Below are 13,645 nucleotides of genomic sequence, written 5' to 3'. Positions count from 1 at the left end.
AGGAGGAGAAATAAGAAGAGGAAAAAGACACCTAAAAAGGTTAGTAAGCAAACTTGATAATTTTAGTTTGATTTCTACATTTTTAACTTGTTGAACTTGTAAATAAACTTAAAATAAAAGAAAAAAAATATTGAGGGACCATGAGTGAAATTCGTCCAGCATGTGTATGGGGGTATATTTGCATGGTTTGATGGATTTGAATGAGTATATGAACCTCAATTAGTTGAATGATTATAGTTAAAAGCATTGAATTGGTTAAATGCAACAATTAGTGTGAATTAGGGTTTTGGACATTAGGGTTTAGAGACAAAAATGTAAGAAATTTGTAAATGATGTCCTTGACCTAGTTTAAGGAGAGAAATGGTCAATTGTGACCTAATGAGGTGTGTTAGGAGTGTTTGAATCAAAAGCAGATTCGGATTGAGTGTGGTTCTCTTTGAGGGACCAAAAATGAAAATTTACAAGTCCAATTGGTATGAGACCAATTGGGAATGAAAATAGACACTAAATGACACAATTTTCATTTAGGAAGCATGCCCAAAAAGTGACCAAAACCTAGTGAACAAATTGACCAAACTTGGAAAATCTCAGTCTATCCTGTACAAACTGACCAAATGAACAGTGTTTGTTCATTTAGCCATAACTTGAGCTAGGAAGGTCTAAATGACCTGAAATTTTACCAGTGGTTAGATGAGATATAGACCTAAAAGTTTCATGAAGAACACAAACCCAAATTATGCCATTAACCAAGTCATTTGGCCACCCAAATTTGGTGACCTAAAACTGCCAGAACCAAAAATTGCCCAGAAAATCTGGGTTGAGTCTAATCCGGTAGCCATGGTTCAAATGGCTATAACTTGAGCTACAAAACTCCAATTGGAGTGATTCAAAAAGGAGAATAAACTTAAGACAATAGGAAACATTTTCTGTGTAGAAAGTTTTGCCAAATTCCAACAGTAAAGTGACCAATGAACAGTGCAACCTTAGACACCAAAACTGAAAATTTATTAAATTTGCCTAAAAGACTTAGAATTTGAGTAAACAACAAAAACCAACAAATTTAGTGACCAAAATGTGGTATGTGGGTGAAGTTGGAATTCCCATACCTATTAAGCTTTAAAAAGTCAACAATTTGACTTGAATAGTGTAGTGAATAGTAACCTCGAAACATAAAATTTAAAGAACGCCAAGATTAGCACATTAGAGCTAGGCAAAAGTGAAGTTAAATTTATTTTTGGATTTATGTTATGGTATTGAAACACTGTAAAATTTTGTGTTTCAGTTGAAAAGAATACCAGAAAAGAACCCGAAGAATCGAATCAAGGCCAAGAGGCGACTCGCTTGAGGTTTGTGCACAACGTATAATTTCTGTAAATTATTTGCTGCATATTGTTTTGAATAATTTGAAAAAGTGAATTATGACATTATTTATGATGCTTTGATCTAAATTATTGAAAGTTATTGTGTATGTTTGAAATGGCAATGTTTAGCAAATTGTTAAGATAAGTTTTGAAACCACAGTGTCATGACCATATATTTGAACACCTCACTAGCATGACTAGTGGGGGTAATCAGTTTTGAATTTTGATTCCTTCTCTGGATGAAGTGTTGAGGTGTGCCAATAGAAGAGGAACTTGAATGGATATCCTTATATTTGAGCTAGCTAGCCTTGTGATGTGATTTCTCCTTAGCCTTTGGCTATTGAGATTATATTTGTTTCGAATGGCATGATATAACTGTGGGTTTTGTGAAATGTATTTTGATACTTCGAAATGAACTTGTTTGCATTATAATCTCATAATTCATGTTTTGTATTTAATGCTCATGTTTAGTCCAATTTTTGAATAAATGTGATTTAAATTCTGCATAAAGATTATTTTAGTATGTTGTGCACCACTGAGTCCTAGTACTCAGCGATGGCTGTTATTGCTGTCGCAGATATAGAGACTAGAGGAGCAGCAGACTGAGTTGCTGAGGATTGAGGATCTATCAACTTGAAGTTATCGGGTATAATTTATGACTGTAAATATTTCTTTTGATGTATGTATTGCACATAAATGTATGGACATGTAAATTCGGTCTTGAGCAACTTGTACAAAGTTTGTATAAAGTTTGTAATAAAATTTAGTTGAATTTCTTTTGATATAAATTTTCTTTGCAATGGTGTATATAAATTACTTTGTCATTAATGAAATATGAATGGTAGCATCTATTTTGAATTGAATGAAATTCATTAATGATATTTGATGATTGTGGATATTGGAAATGGTGGATTTGAATTTTGGGAGTTGATAAATGTGTTGAAATTGATTGAAGTAATTGTGAATTTGAAGAAGTTGTTAAGGAAAATTATTAGAAGTGCTTTTTACAGGGATTTGAAGAACTGTTTTCTCAAAATACAAACGAAACTCTGCCAAAATTTTTATAAAATTTGTGGAAAAATAAAATGGGTCAAAAATTTCAACTAGCTTTCAACTTAAATTAACTGTTTGATACCAACTAGAAAATGCTCACCACTTAACAAAAGTAAGAAAATTGTTTTAAAATCCCTTGTAGGGTACTTAATGAGTTATCGGTGGGTGAAGTTCGGTAGTTCATTATGTATTCTTCGGGATCATGTTATGCCTTATAGAGGGGTAAGGTGTGACAACCCATCCTGTCCTCTAAACCTTACTACCTTATTTCTATAGTTGAAGGTAGCATGATTGGCTGAGAGGCAATCCATCCTTAAAATGACATCAAAATCCATCAATTCCAGGACCAACAAGTTAGCCAGAAAACATTTATTCTCCACCATCATTTGACAAGCATAACAGATTATCTCTATCCCTAAAGGATCACACTTGGGCCCACTAATAAGCAACGAATATTCTAAACTTGAGACTATCAATCCTAATCTTAGGACTATATTAGGGTTAACAAAAGAGTGTGATGCACTTGGATCAATCAAAGGAGGCACATTGAAACTTCCAATGCAAAGGTTACCTGACATCACTATTTTAGAGGTATTAACTTCCTGTTGTATCATGGTAAAAATCTGAGCTGGTGCTGTCAAACGCCTCTGTAACACCCTCCCGATAACCACTCCGTACATCCTACTGTTCCGGTGACCGGTGTCGGTCCGGACAGCTAGAATGTCCGAAAAAATATTCAAACTAAAGTCAGGAACCATAATTAACTCAAATATTAACAAGAAAAATTTAGTAAAAATTTTAGAAATAAAATACAATCAAGTTAAACGAGTAGTGCCCTAGCGATGGGTAATCAGGAGGGAAGTTGCTTCGCAACGAGGAGCCCTAGACCAGGGGGAAAAAATTATAAAATAATTTTTGGGACTCCAGAGAAGGGTAATTGAGGTTCCCATGGCATTAGAATGCCAAGAAAATACCTAGAAAAATTTTTCAATCGGTACAGACGATTTTGACCCGTTAAGCCAAACGGAGGGCATTTTGGTCATTTCGCCTTCCGAGGTGATTTTTGGCCGACTTGTCCAGTTGAGTAAATAATTAATATAACATTAAATATGAATAAACATTACTAGAAATGAAATTTGAAATGAGTAGTGAAAGAAAAGAAAAGAAAATGCAAAATAATGCAAAAATGACATCATATGAGGTCACTCACTTACTCACCAACCAATCAAAATTAAGCTATCAATTGACTAACAAATAAAAAGACAAAATGAAGACCAAAATAAGAAAGAAAGTGCAGCAGCCACCTTCCCCAAGAGACCAGCCGAAATTCACCTCCATAGCCACCTCCATTCAAGTTTTTTTTTTTCAAGCTTTAGATCTCCATCATTCCACCATATTTCCCTAACCCCTCTTCATTAAAACTTTACCCCACACCTTAAACAAGCTCTTGGCAGCCAACAAGAGGAAGGAAATTGGAGTTTAGGGCTTTGAAAATTCTGCCCAAACAAGGTTAGTGCATATATATATCTAAAGCTTTTTAAATTCTATGTTAGAGACTTGGAATAAGTAGGAATTTGTGACTAAAATGAATGAAATCTATGTCTATCCATGCCCTAGGTTTCGGCAGCCCTATTGAATAAAAAAGAATGAGTGTTTTGATGGACTTAAAGTGGACTAGAGATCAAGATTAAACCATGTATGCATGTGATTATGGAATGAGATAGTTAATTTAAGCATGTTGTAAAAATTCATATGGAAATTAGGGTTTGGAAAGGTGAAAGTGTGACTTGGCTTAGGAAATTGTTAGGGCACATTGTAATGGTCAATTAGTGACCATTTTAGATGTGTTGACCATAAATGGGACAGAAAAATGAGATTGCAAAGTGAGGATTGCAGGCTGCCTAGGACAAGAAAGATAGGGACTGAAAATTCAGTCCCTTTGCACTGCCATAACTTGGGTAGTGGTAGTCCAATTGGTGTTTGGCCAATTGGACATGAAACTAGGCTTATAATGGCACATTTTTGCTGAAGAAACCATGCCCAAAAGACCAAAGCAAAAGGGTCAAAACTCAGCCACAATCCGGATGCCCTGCACTGAATTCTGCAGAATTTGCCAAATAAACAGTAACTGTTCATTTGGCCATAACTCACTGTAGATTTGGTCAATTGGCCTGAAATATTTACAGAAACAAGTTAAGACATAGACAAACAACTTTCATGAAGGAACCTACCCCAAATTATGGCCAGAACCCATTCAACCAAGTGACTCAAGTTACTGTTCATGCACTGTAGATATGGTAAATTTCTGCAGAATGCATATCCGGATAGCTTGGGTTTTTGAGCCATATCTGGAGCTACAAAACTCCAAATGGAGTGATTCAAAAAAGGAAATTCAACTAGACAAAATAAGGAACAAGTTTCATGTTTTACATTTCCTCAAATTCCAACAGTAACAGTGTCCAATGGAACAGTGAAGTTGACTCACCAAAATTGAAAAATCTGTTTGTGTTGAGTTACACTTTGGAATGGCAAAAACACTTAATGCTAACAAGTTTTAAACACCAAATGTGGTATGTTGGGAGTGCCAAAGTTGATGTACACATTTTTATTCTAAAAGTCAACATTTTTGTTGACCCATGATGAATAGTAACACAAAAAAAATTGAAATTCACAAATTGACAAATTTAAGAGTTTCAAATGCCCTAGTATACCTAACAAGATTGGTTTGGATAGTTTGGCATGCCAATAGGGTTCAGTTAGCAAGATCGCACATGGCAAAAATGCCATTCTGTGATTTCATGGCTTTTAGCCATTCGACTTTGTATTGAGACTTGGCCTTGTGCGGATATTATTTACTGACTTGTCACCGCTCATTACACCGGGAGATACGTATGTGACCGATGGTGTGACGGCCCGAGGTACTAGGTATCCAGTGCCAGTTTACCCGTTATCCAGTCCAGTCATCTAGTGTAGGTTACTTGGGGCAACCAAATGAATAAAAGTGAACAACGTAAATGAAACAATGAATATATCAATACCAAACAAAGAAAGCATACACATTCTATACACATTTATTTTCTTTTATTATATTATTGCACCACTAAGCATTATTGCTTAGCGCGTTGCTTTTGCCACGCGTAGGTACTGGAGATCCCGATCGCGAGCCCAGTAGACCACAGACTGGGTGAGTCCATCCGGCAGTTCTGCTCAGTGTCCGTGTCACCTCGTCACCTGCAGTGCATTGGTAGGACACTAGATGTCATTTTGTCATTTTGTAATTAACTTTTTAATTTCTCATATGTATTTGGGATTTATGTAATGTATTTTGAGGTTCATGCAAATAATAAAGATTTATGGTCATGTATGGTATTAATTTGAGTATTTAATGGTTGTTTATATATGAGAACCCTGAGAAAGGGATGTTTTGAGAAATGAAAAGGTTGTTGAGACCTGAAATTGACAAATTATTGAGATATTGATATTGAGTTTTGTTGATAATATTGGAGTTGAGTATGAATGAAATTGTATATTGGAAGTGTTTTTAACAGTGTTCAAGAACTGCTTTTCTCCATTTTTAGCTGCAGACTCATGGGATTTTCCTTAAAATCTTCGGAACCTCAAATGAATAATACTTTTGATAAATGGTTAAAACAAATCATATTTCATAAATTAACTTCAAAAGCATGACACAAATTAAGTAAGGTATATTAGAGAGTGCCAGTACACCGTGTGGCATTACTTACTCGGGTATACTGTACACGGGTAAGGGGTGTCACATTTAGTGGTATCAGAGCACGGTTTAGGCGTTTCTGGGCCTAGATTGATCCCATACCATGCATTGCATTTGTAAGAGTCGAGGTGACACTAACGCAGATCTGTTTATCTTTCTTATTTTGAATAGGATATGGACCCTTCATCTCAGAGAGCCGTTGAGGAGGAAGTGGAGAGTCATGCTCCACCTGCAGCAGCTGAGACTGGGGGCATGAGAGAATCTGCTCCACCAGCTCAAGCAGAGCCTGCTCAGCCTCCACAGGCCATGTTCCAACAAATGGCCGACTTCTTCAGACAAATGGCCGGGGTAATGCCAGCACCACCACCACCACCACCAGCTCCACAGCAGAAATCACACCTGGAAAGGCTAAGGAAGTTTGGAGCTGTGGACTTCTATGGCAAGAGAGAAGATGACTCTGTTGCGGTAGAATTGGTTGAAGTAAGCAGGCAGAGTCTTAAAACAACTCCACCGCACCCGAGCATAACTTAGAAGCTGCTATATCCTTGTTACAAGACGATGCCTACGGATGGTGGGACACTGTGTCCAGTGAAGTGCAGCCCGAAGCTGTAACTTGGGACTTCTTCCTCTCTGAGTTCAAGAAGAAATATGTGGGTACTGTATACCTGGAAGAGAGAAGAAGGGAATTCATTAACCTGAGGCAGAGACAGTTGTCAGTGGCCGAGTATGAGAAGGAGTTTGTTCGGTTAAGCCGCTATGGAAGGGAAATAGTCCCTAACGGTGAAAGGTGTAAGAGATTTGAAGAGGGATGAATGACAATATCAAGATACAGACTCACCGCCTTGGGAATCACAGAATTTAGCAAGCTAGTGGAAGCCGCAATAAGGGTTGAAAAAGTGAGAATCAATGAGCGGACTGGAAGGGAGAGACGAGAAGAGGGGACCAGTCGGTCTAGTTCCACCTCGGATTTGGGAAGAAGTTTAAGGGTCCTCCCGCACGAGTTCGGGTCAGCCACGTGGTCGTGGTCGGTCTCAGGGCCTGAGCCACGATTCACCCCTAGGAGAGGTCACCCACACCATCGGTGGCAGCTCTCGAGGATGGGGTTCAGGACCAGCCTCAAAGATCTTCTCGCGTGTCCACACCGCCGAAATGGCACAAGGGGGAATGTTGGAGAGTGATCGGTGCTTGCTTGAGATGTGGGTCGACAGAACAGCAACTGAGGAACTGCCCACGTAGAACTACTACACCGCTCCAACACAAGTAGACGGACACGCTCTGCACCACCAAGGGGTAGAAGGTCGGGTAAACTGCCGTGGGACCATCTCGAGAGGCCTACATCCGAGCCAGCAGAGAGGCCGATAATGCACCACCGCCGAAATTATGCCCCGAGAGCTCAGGAGGAGCAAGATGCCCCGGACGTCATCAGGGGTACGTTCTCCCTCTACTCTACACCTGTGCATGCATTGGTGGATCCAGGATCCACTCATTCATACATCTGCATCAATCTACCCGTAGAAAGGGGGATATTGGTAGGGGAGAGTGACCAAGACATTCTGGTCACTAATCCATTAGGTCACAGTGTGGTAGTGAACAAAGTATACAAGGGTTGCCCTTTAAGGATTCAGGGTATGAATTCTGGCGGACTTGATTGAGTTACCCTTCCATGAGTTTGACGTGATTTTGGGAATGGACTGGTTGTCACGTCATCAGGCAATAGTTGATTGCAAATTGAAGAGAATTTCTTTGAAAACCCCTGAGGGTAATGAGATCACAGTTGTAGGGGAAAGGACAGATTTCCTGTCCAATGTCATCTCAGCCACTGTTGCAAGAAGAATGATGAGAAAAGGCTGTGAAGCCTACCTAGCACATGTGGTGGATACTAGGCAGGCTAAGCCAAACTTGAGTTACATACCCACGTGAGAGACTTCCTAAGTATTTCTGAAGAGTTGCCCGGTTTGCCACCGTAAAGGGAAGTCGAATTTGCTATTGAGACACCGCCGGCACAAAGCACCCATTTCCATTGCTCCTTATAGGATGGCACCTCGAATTGAGGGAGTTGAAAACTTCGGTTGCAAGAGTTGCTAGATAAGGGGTTCATACGCCCGATGTGTCACCATGGGGAGCTCGGTGCTATTCGTGAAAAAGAAGGATGGGACTTTGAGACTTTGTATTGATTACCGGCAGTTGAATAAAGTGACTGTGAAGAACAAGTATCCGTTGCCTAGAATTGATGATCTGTTTGATCAGTTGAAGGGAGCAGGAGTATTTTCTAAGATTGATCTCAGATCAGGGTATCATCAGCTGAGGGTGAAAGATGTAGATGTGCCCAAGACTGCATTCAGTACCCGGTATGGGCATTATGAGTTTCTGGTGATGCCCTTTGGCCTAACAAATGCACCAGCGGCATTCATGGACCTTATGAATCGTATCTTTCATCCACACTTAGATCGGTTCGTAGTGGTCTTTATTGATGATATTTTGGTGTATTCCAAGACCAGTGAAGAACATGATGAGCATTTGAGGATTGTTCTGCAAACCCTGAGAGAAAAGAAGCTGTATGCTAAGTTGTCCAAGTGTGACTTTTGGTTGAATGAGATTGCATTCCTTGGACACATAGTGTCGGTGATGGGATTAGAGTGGATCCCAAGAAAATAGAAGCGATGATGGAATGGAAGCCTCCCGTAAATACAACCGAGGTCAAGTTTCTTGGGGCTAGTGGTATCTGAAGATTTGTGAAGGGATTTTCCTAATAGCTGCTCCAATGACCAAGTTGTTACACAAGAATGTCGATTTGACCGAATGACAAGTGTCAGACCAGTTTTGAGAAATTGAAGGCTATGTTGACAGAGGCACCAGTGTTAACACAGCCAGTGTCTGGAAAGGACTTTGTGGTCTATAGTGATGCCTCACATAATGGGTTAGGGTGTGTATTGATGCAAGAGGGGAAAGTGATCGCCTATGCTTCCGCATGCTAAGGCCACATGAACAGAACTACCCTACCCATGATCTAGAGCTTGCAGCAATTATCTTCGCATTGAAGATATGGAGGCATTATTTGTATGGTGAAAAGTGCTACGTTTACACAGACCACAAGAGCCTAAAATATTTGCCAACCCAGAAGGAGCTCAACCTTAGACAGAGGCGATGGATTGAGTTCCTGAAGGACTATGACTGTGTAATTGATTACCATCCTGGGAAGGCAAATGTAGTTGCTGATGCTTTGAGCAGAAAATCCATGACAGCCTTGAGATCATTGAATGCCCGTCTATCTTTAGTTTGTGATGGAGCTATCTTGGCTGAGTTGCAAGTGAGGCCAAACTCACTCTGCAGATTTTAGATGGGCAGAAGGTAGATGAGAAGCTAATGGCTATTATGAGCAAAATCCCAGAGGGAAAAGCAACTGACTATGGGGTGAAAGCTGATGGGTGTCTGTATTACAAAGGAAGACTGTGTGTACCAGATGATGGGGAATTGAAGGCCAATATTCTAAAAGAGGCACACACTAGTGTATATGCTATGCACCCAGGAAGTACAAAGATGTATCATGATCTGAAGCTTCAGTATTGGTGGCCTGGTATGAAGAAAGACATAGCTGACTATGTGACTAAATGCTTGACATGTCAGCAAGTCAAGGCAGAACATCAAGTTCCATCAGGTTTGCTACAGCCTATACGCATACCTGAATGGAAATGGGATCGGGTCACCATGGATTTTGTAAGTGGTCTACCTCTCACCCGGAAGAAACATGATGCAGCATGGGTGATAGTTGATAGATTGACAAAGTCAGCACACTTTTTGCTAGTTAGGACTGACTACTCACTAGAGAGATTAGCAGAATTGTATATCAGTGAGATAGTTAGACTGCATGGAATTCCACTTTCCATCATATCTGATCGAGACCCAAGGTTTACATTGAGATTTTGGAAGAAGTTGCATGAATCCTTGGGTACACAACTCCATTTCAGCACAGCTTTCCATCCTCAGACGGATGGGCAATCTGAAAGAGTAATCCAGGTAAACAATTGAAACCAATGAAATTGATACAAATATTGAATTGAAATGATAACAATAACGTGAAATACTTGTCGTCCTTGAGGATATGCCTTTGAGGAGTTGTGTCATTGAGTTTGAGGAAGTCGGATAGATACCTCCCATCGCGTAATTTGCATACAACAATAGCTACCAAGCTAGTATTCAAATGGCCCCGTATGAAGTAATCGTATGGGAGAAAATGTAGAACTCAGCAGTGCTGGACTGAATTGGGCGAAGACAAGGTAGGGGCTGCACACAGTGAAACAGCCGAGGAGAAGGTGAAATCATTCAAAGCCAACTTAAAGATTGCCTCTGCATGCATGTAAATCTTATGCCGACCAAGAGAAAAGAAATAGAATATGTGGTTGGCGACAAAGTGTTCCTCAAGGTGTCACCATGGAAGAAAGTGTTGAGGTTTGGAAGAAAAGGTAAGTTGAGCCCTAGGTTCATTGGCCCCTATGAAGTCATTGAACGTGTGGGTCCAGTGGCCTATAGGCTAGCTTTACCACCAGAGCTGGACAAGATCCATAATGTGTTCCACGTGTCCATGCTCAGAAGATACCGCTCAGATCCTTCACATGTCATCTCCAGAGAAGAAATTGAAATACAGCCGGATTTGACATACGAAGAAGAACCTCTACGGATCTTGGCTCGGGAAGTGAGAGAGTTGAGAAACAAGCAAATTCCATTGGTGAAAGTGCTATGGAGGCACCACAACACCGAGGAGGCAACTTTGGAAAGTGAAGAGACGATGAGGCAATAGTTCCCTCAACTGTTTGCATCAGGTAAATTTCGAGGACGAAATTTAAATTAGAGGGGAAGAGTTGTAACACCCTCCCGATAACCACTCCGTACATCCTACTGTTCCGGTGACCGGTGTCGGTCCGGACAGCTATAATGTCCGGAAATATATTCAAACTAAAGTCAAGAACCATAATTAACTCAAATATTAACAAGAAAAATTTAGTAAAAATTTTAGAAATAAAATACAATCAAGTTAAACGAGGTGCCCTAGCGATGGGTAGCAGGAGGAAGTTGCGTTCTCGCAACGAGGAGCCCTAGACCCAGGGGAAAAATTATAAAATAATTTTTGGGACTCCAGAGAAGGGTAATTGAGGTTCCCATGGCATTAGAATGCCAAGAAAATACCTAGAAAAATTTTTCAATCGGTACAGACGATTTTGACCCGTTAAGCCAAACGGAGGGCATTTTGGTCATTTCGCCTTCCGAGGTGATTTTTGGCCAACTTGTCCAGTTGAGTAAATAATTAATATAACATTAAATATGAATAAACATTACTAGAAATGAAATTTGAAATGAGTAGTGAAAGAAAAGAAAAGAAAATGCAAAATAATGCAAAAATGACATCATATGAGGTCACTCACTTACTCACCAACCAATCAAAATTAAGCTATCAATTGACTAACAAATAAAAAGACAAAATGAAGACCAAAATAAGAAAGAAAGTGCAGCAGCCACCCTCCCCAAGAGACCAGCCGAAATTCACCTCCATAGCCACCTCCATTCAAGTTTTTTTTTCAAGCTTTAGATCTCCATCATTCCACCATATTTCCCTAACCCCTCTTCATTAAAACTTTACCCCACACCTTAAACAAGCTCTTGGCAGCCAACAAGAGGAAGGAAATTGGAGTTTAGGGCTTTGGAAATTCTGCCCAAACAAGGTTAGTGCATATATACATCTAAAGCTTTTTAAATTCTATGTTAGAGACTTGGAATAAGTAGGAATTTGTGACTAAAATGAATGAAATCTATGTCTATCCATGCCCTAGGTTTCGGCAGCCCTATTGAATAAAAAGGAATGAGTGTTTTGATGGACTTAAAGTGGACTAGAGATCAAGATTAAACCATGTATGCATGTGATTATGGAATGAGATAGTTAATTTAAGCATGTTGTAAAAATTCATATGGAAATTAGGGTTTGGAAAGGTGAAAGTGTGACTTGGCTTAGGAAATTGTTAGGGCACATTGTAATGGTCAATTAGTGACCATTTTAGATGTGTTGACCATAAATGGGACAGAAAAATGAGATTGCAAAGTGAGGATTGCAGGCTGCCTAGGACAGCAGCATAGGGACTGAAAATTCAGTCCCTTTGCACTGCCATAACTTGGGCAGTGGTAGTCCAATTGGTGTTTGGCCAATTGGACATGAAACTAGGCTTATAATGGCACATTTTTGCTGAAGAAACCATGCCCAAAAGACCAAAGCAAAAGGGTCAAAACTCAGCCACAATCCGGATGCCCTGCACTGAATTCTGCAGAATTTGCCAAATGAACAGTAACTGTTCATTTGGCCATAACTCACTGTAGATTTGGTCAATTGGCCTGAAATTTTTACAGCAACAAGTTAAGACATAGACAAACAACTTTCATGAAGGAACCTACCCCAAATTATGGCCAGAACCCATTCAACCAAGTGACTCAAGTTACTGTTCATGCACTATAGATATGGTAAATTTCTGCAGAATGCATATCCGGACAGCTTGGGTTTTTGAGCCATATCTAGAGCTACAAAACTCCAAATGGAGTGATTCAAAAAAGGAAATTCAACTAGACAAAATAAGGAACAACTTTCATGTTTTACATTTCCTCAAATTCCAACAGTAACAGTGTCCAATGGAACAGTGAAGTTGACTCACCAAAATTGAAAAATCTGTTTGTGTTGAGTTACACTTTGGAATGGCAAAAACACTTAATGCCAACAAGTTTTAAACACCAAATGTGGTATGTTGGGAGTGCCAAAGTTGATGTACACATTTTTATTCTAAAAGTCAACATTTTTGTTGACCCATGATGAATAGTAACACAAAAAAAATTGAAATTCACAAATTGACAAATTTAAGAGTTTCAAATGCCCTAGTATACCTAACAAGATTGGTTTGGATAGTTTGGCATGCCAATAGGGTTCAGTTAGCAGTACTGCACATGGCAAAAATGCCATTCTGTGATTTCATGGCTTTTAGCCATTCTGACTTTGTATTGAGACTTGGCCTCGTGCCGGATATTATTCTGACTTGTCGGTACATTTGCACTGCCGGAGATACGTATGTGACCGATGGTGTGACGGCCCGAGGTACTAGGTATCCAGTGCCAGTTTACCCGTTATCCAGTCCAGTCATCTAGTGTAGGTTACTTGGGGCAACCAAATGAATAAAAGTGAACAACGTAAATGAAACAATGAATATATCAATACCAAACAAAGAAAGCATACACATTCTATACACATTTATTTTCTTTTATTATATTATTGCACCACTAAGCATTATTGCTTAGCGCGTTGCTTTTGCCACGCCAGCGTACCTTGGAGATCCCGATCGCGAGCCCATGAGACCACGGTACGGGTGAGTCCATCCGGCAGTTCTGCTCAGTGTCCGTGTCACCTCGTCACCTGCAGTGCATTGGTAGGACACTAGATGTCATTTTGTCATTTTGTAATTAACTTTTTAATTTC

The sequence above is a fragment of the Hevea brasiliensis genome, chromosome 16, assembly GCF_030052815.1.
Source record: "Hevea brasiliensis isolate MT/VB/25A 57/8 chromosome 16, ASM3005281v1, whole genome shotgun sequence".
Taxonomy (NCBI): domain Eukaryota; kingdom Viridiplantae; phylum Streptophyta; class Magnoliopsida; order Malpighiales; family Euphorbiaceae; genus Hevea; species Hevea brasiliensis.
The sequence above is the reverse complement of the archived record's forward strand: the minus strand, read 5'-3'. Positions refer to the sequence as shown.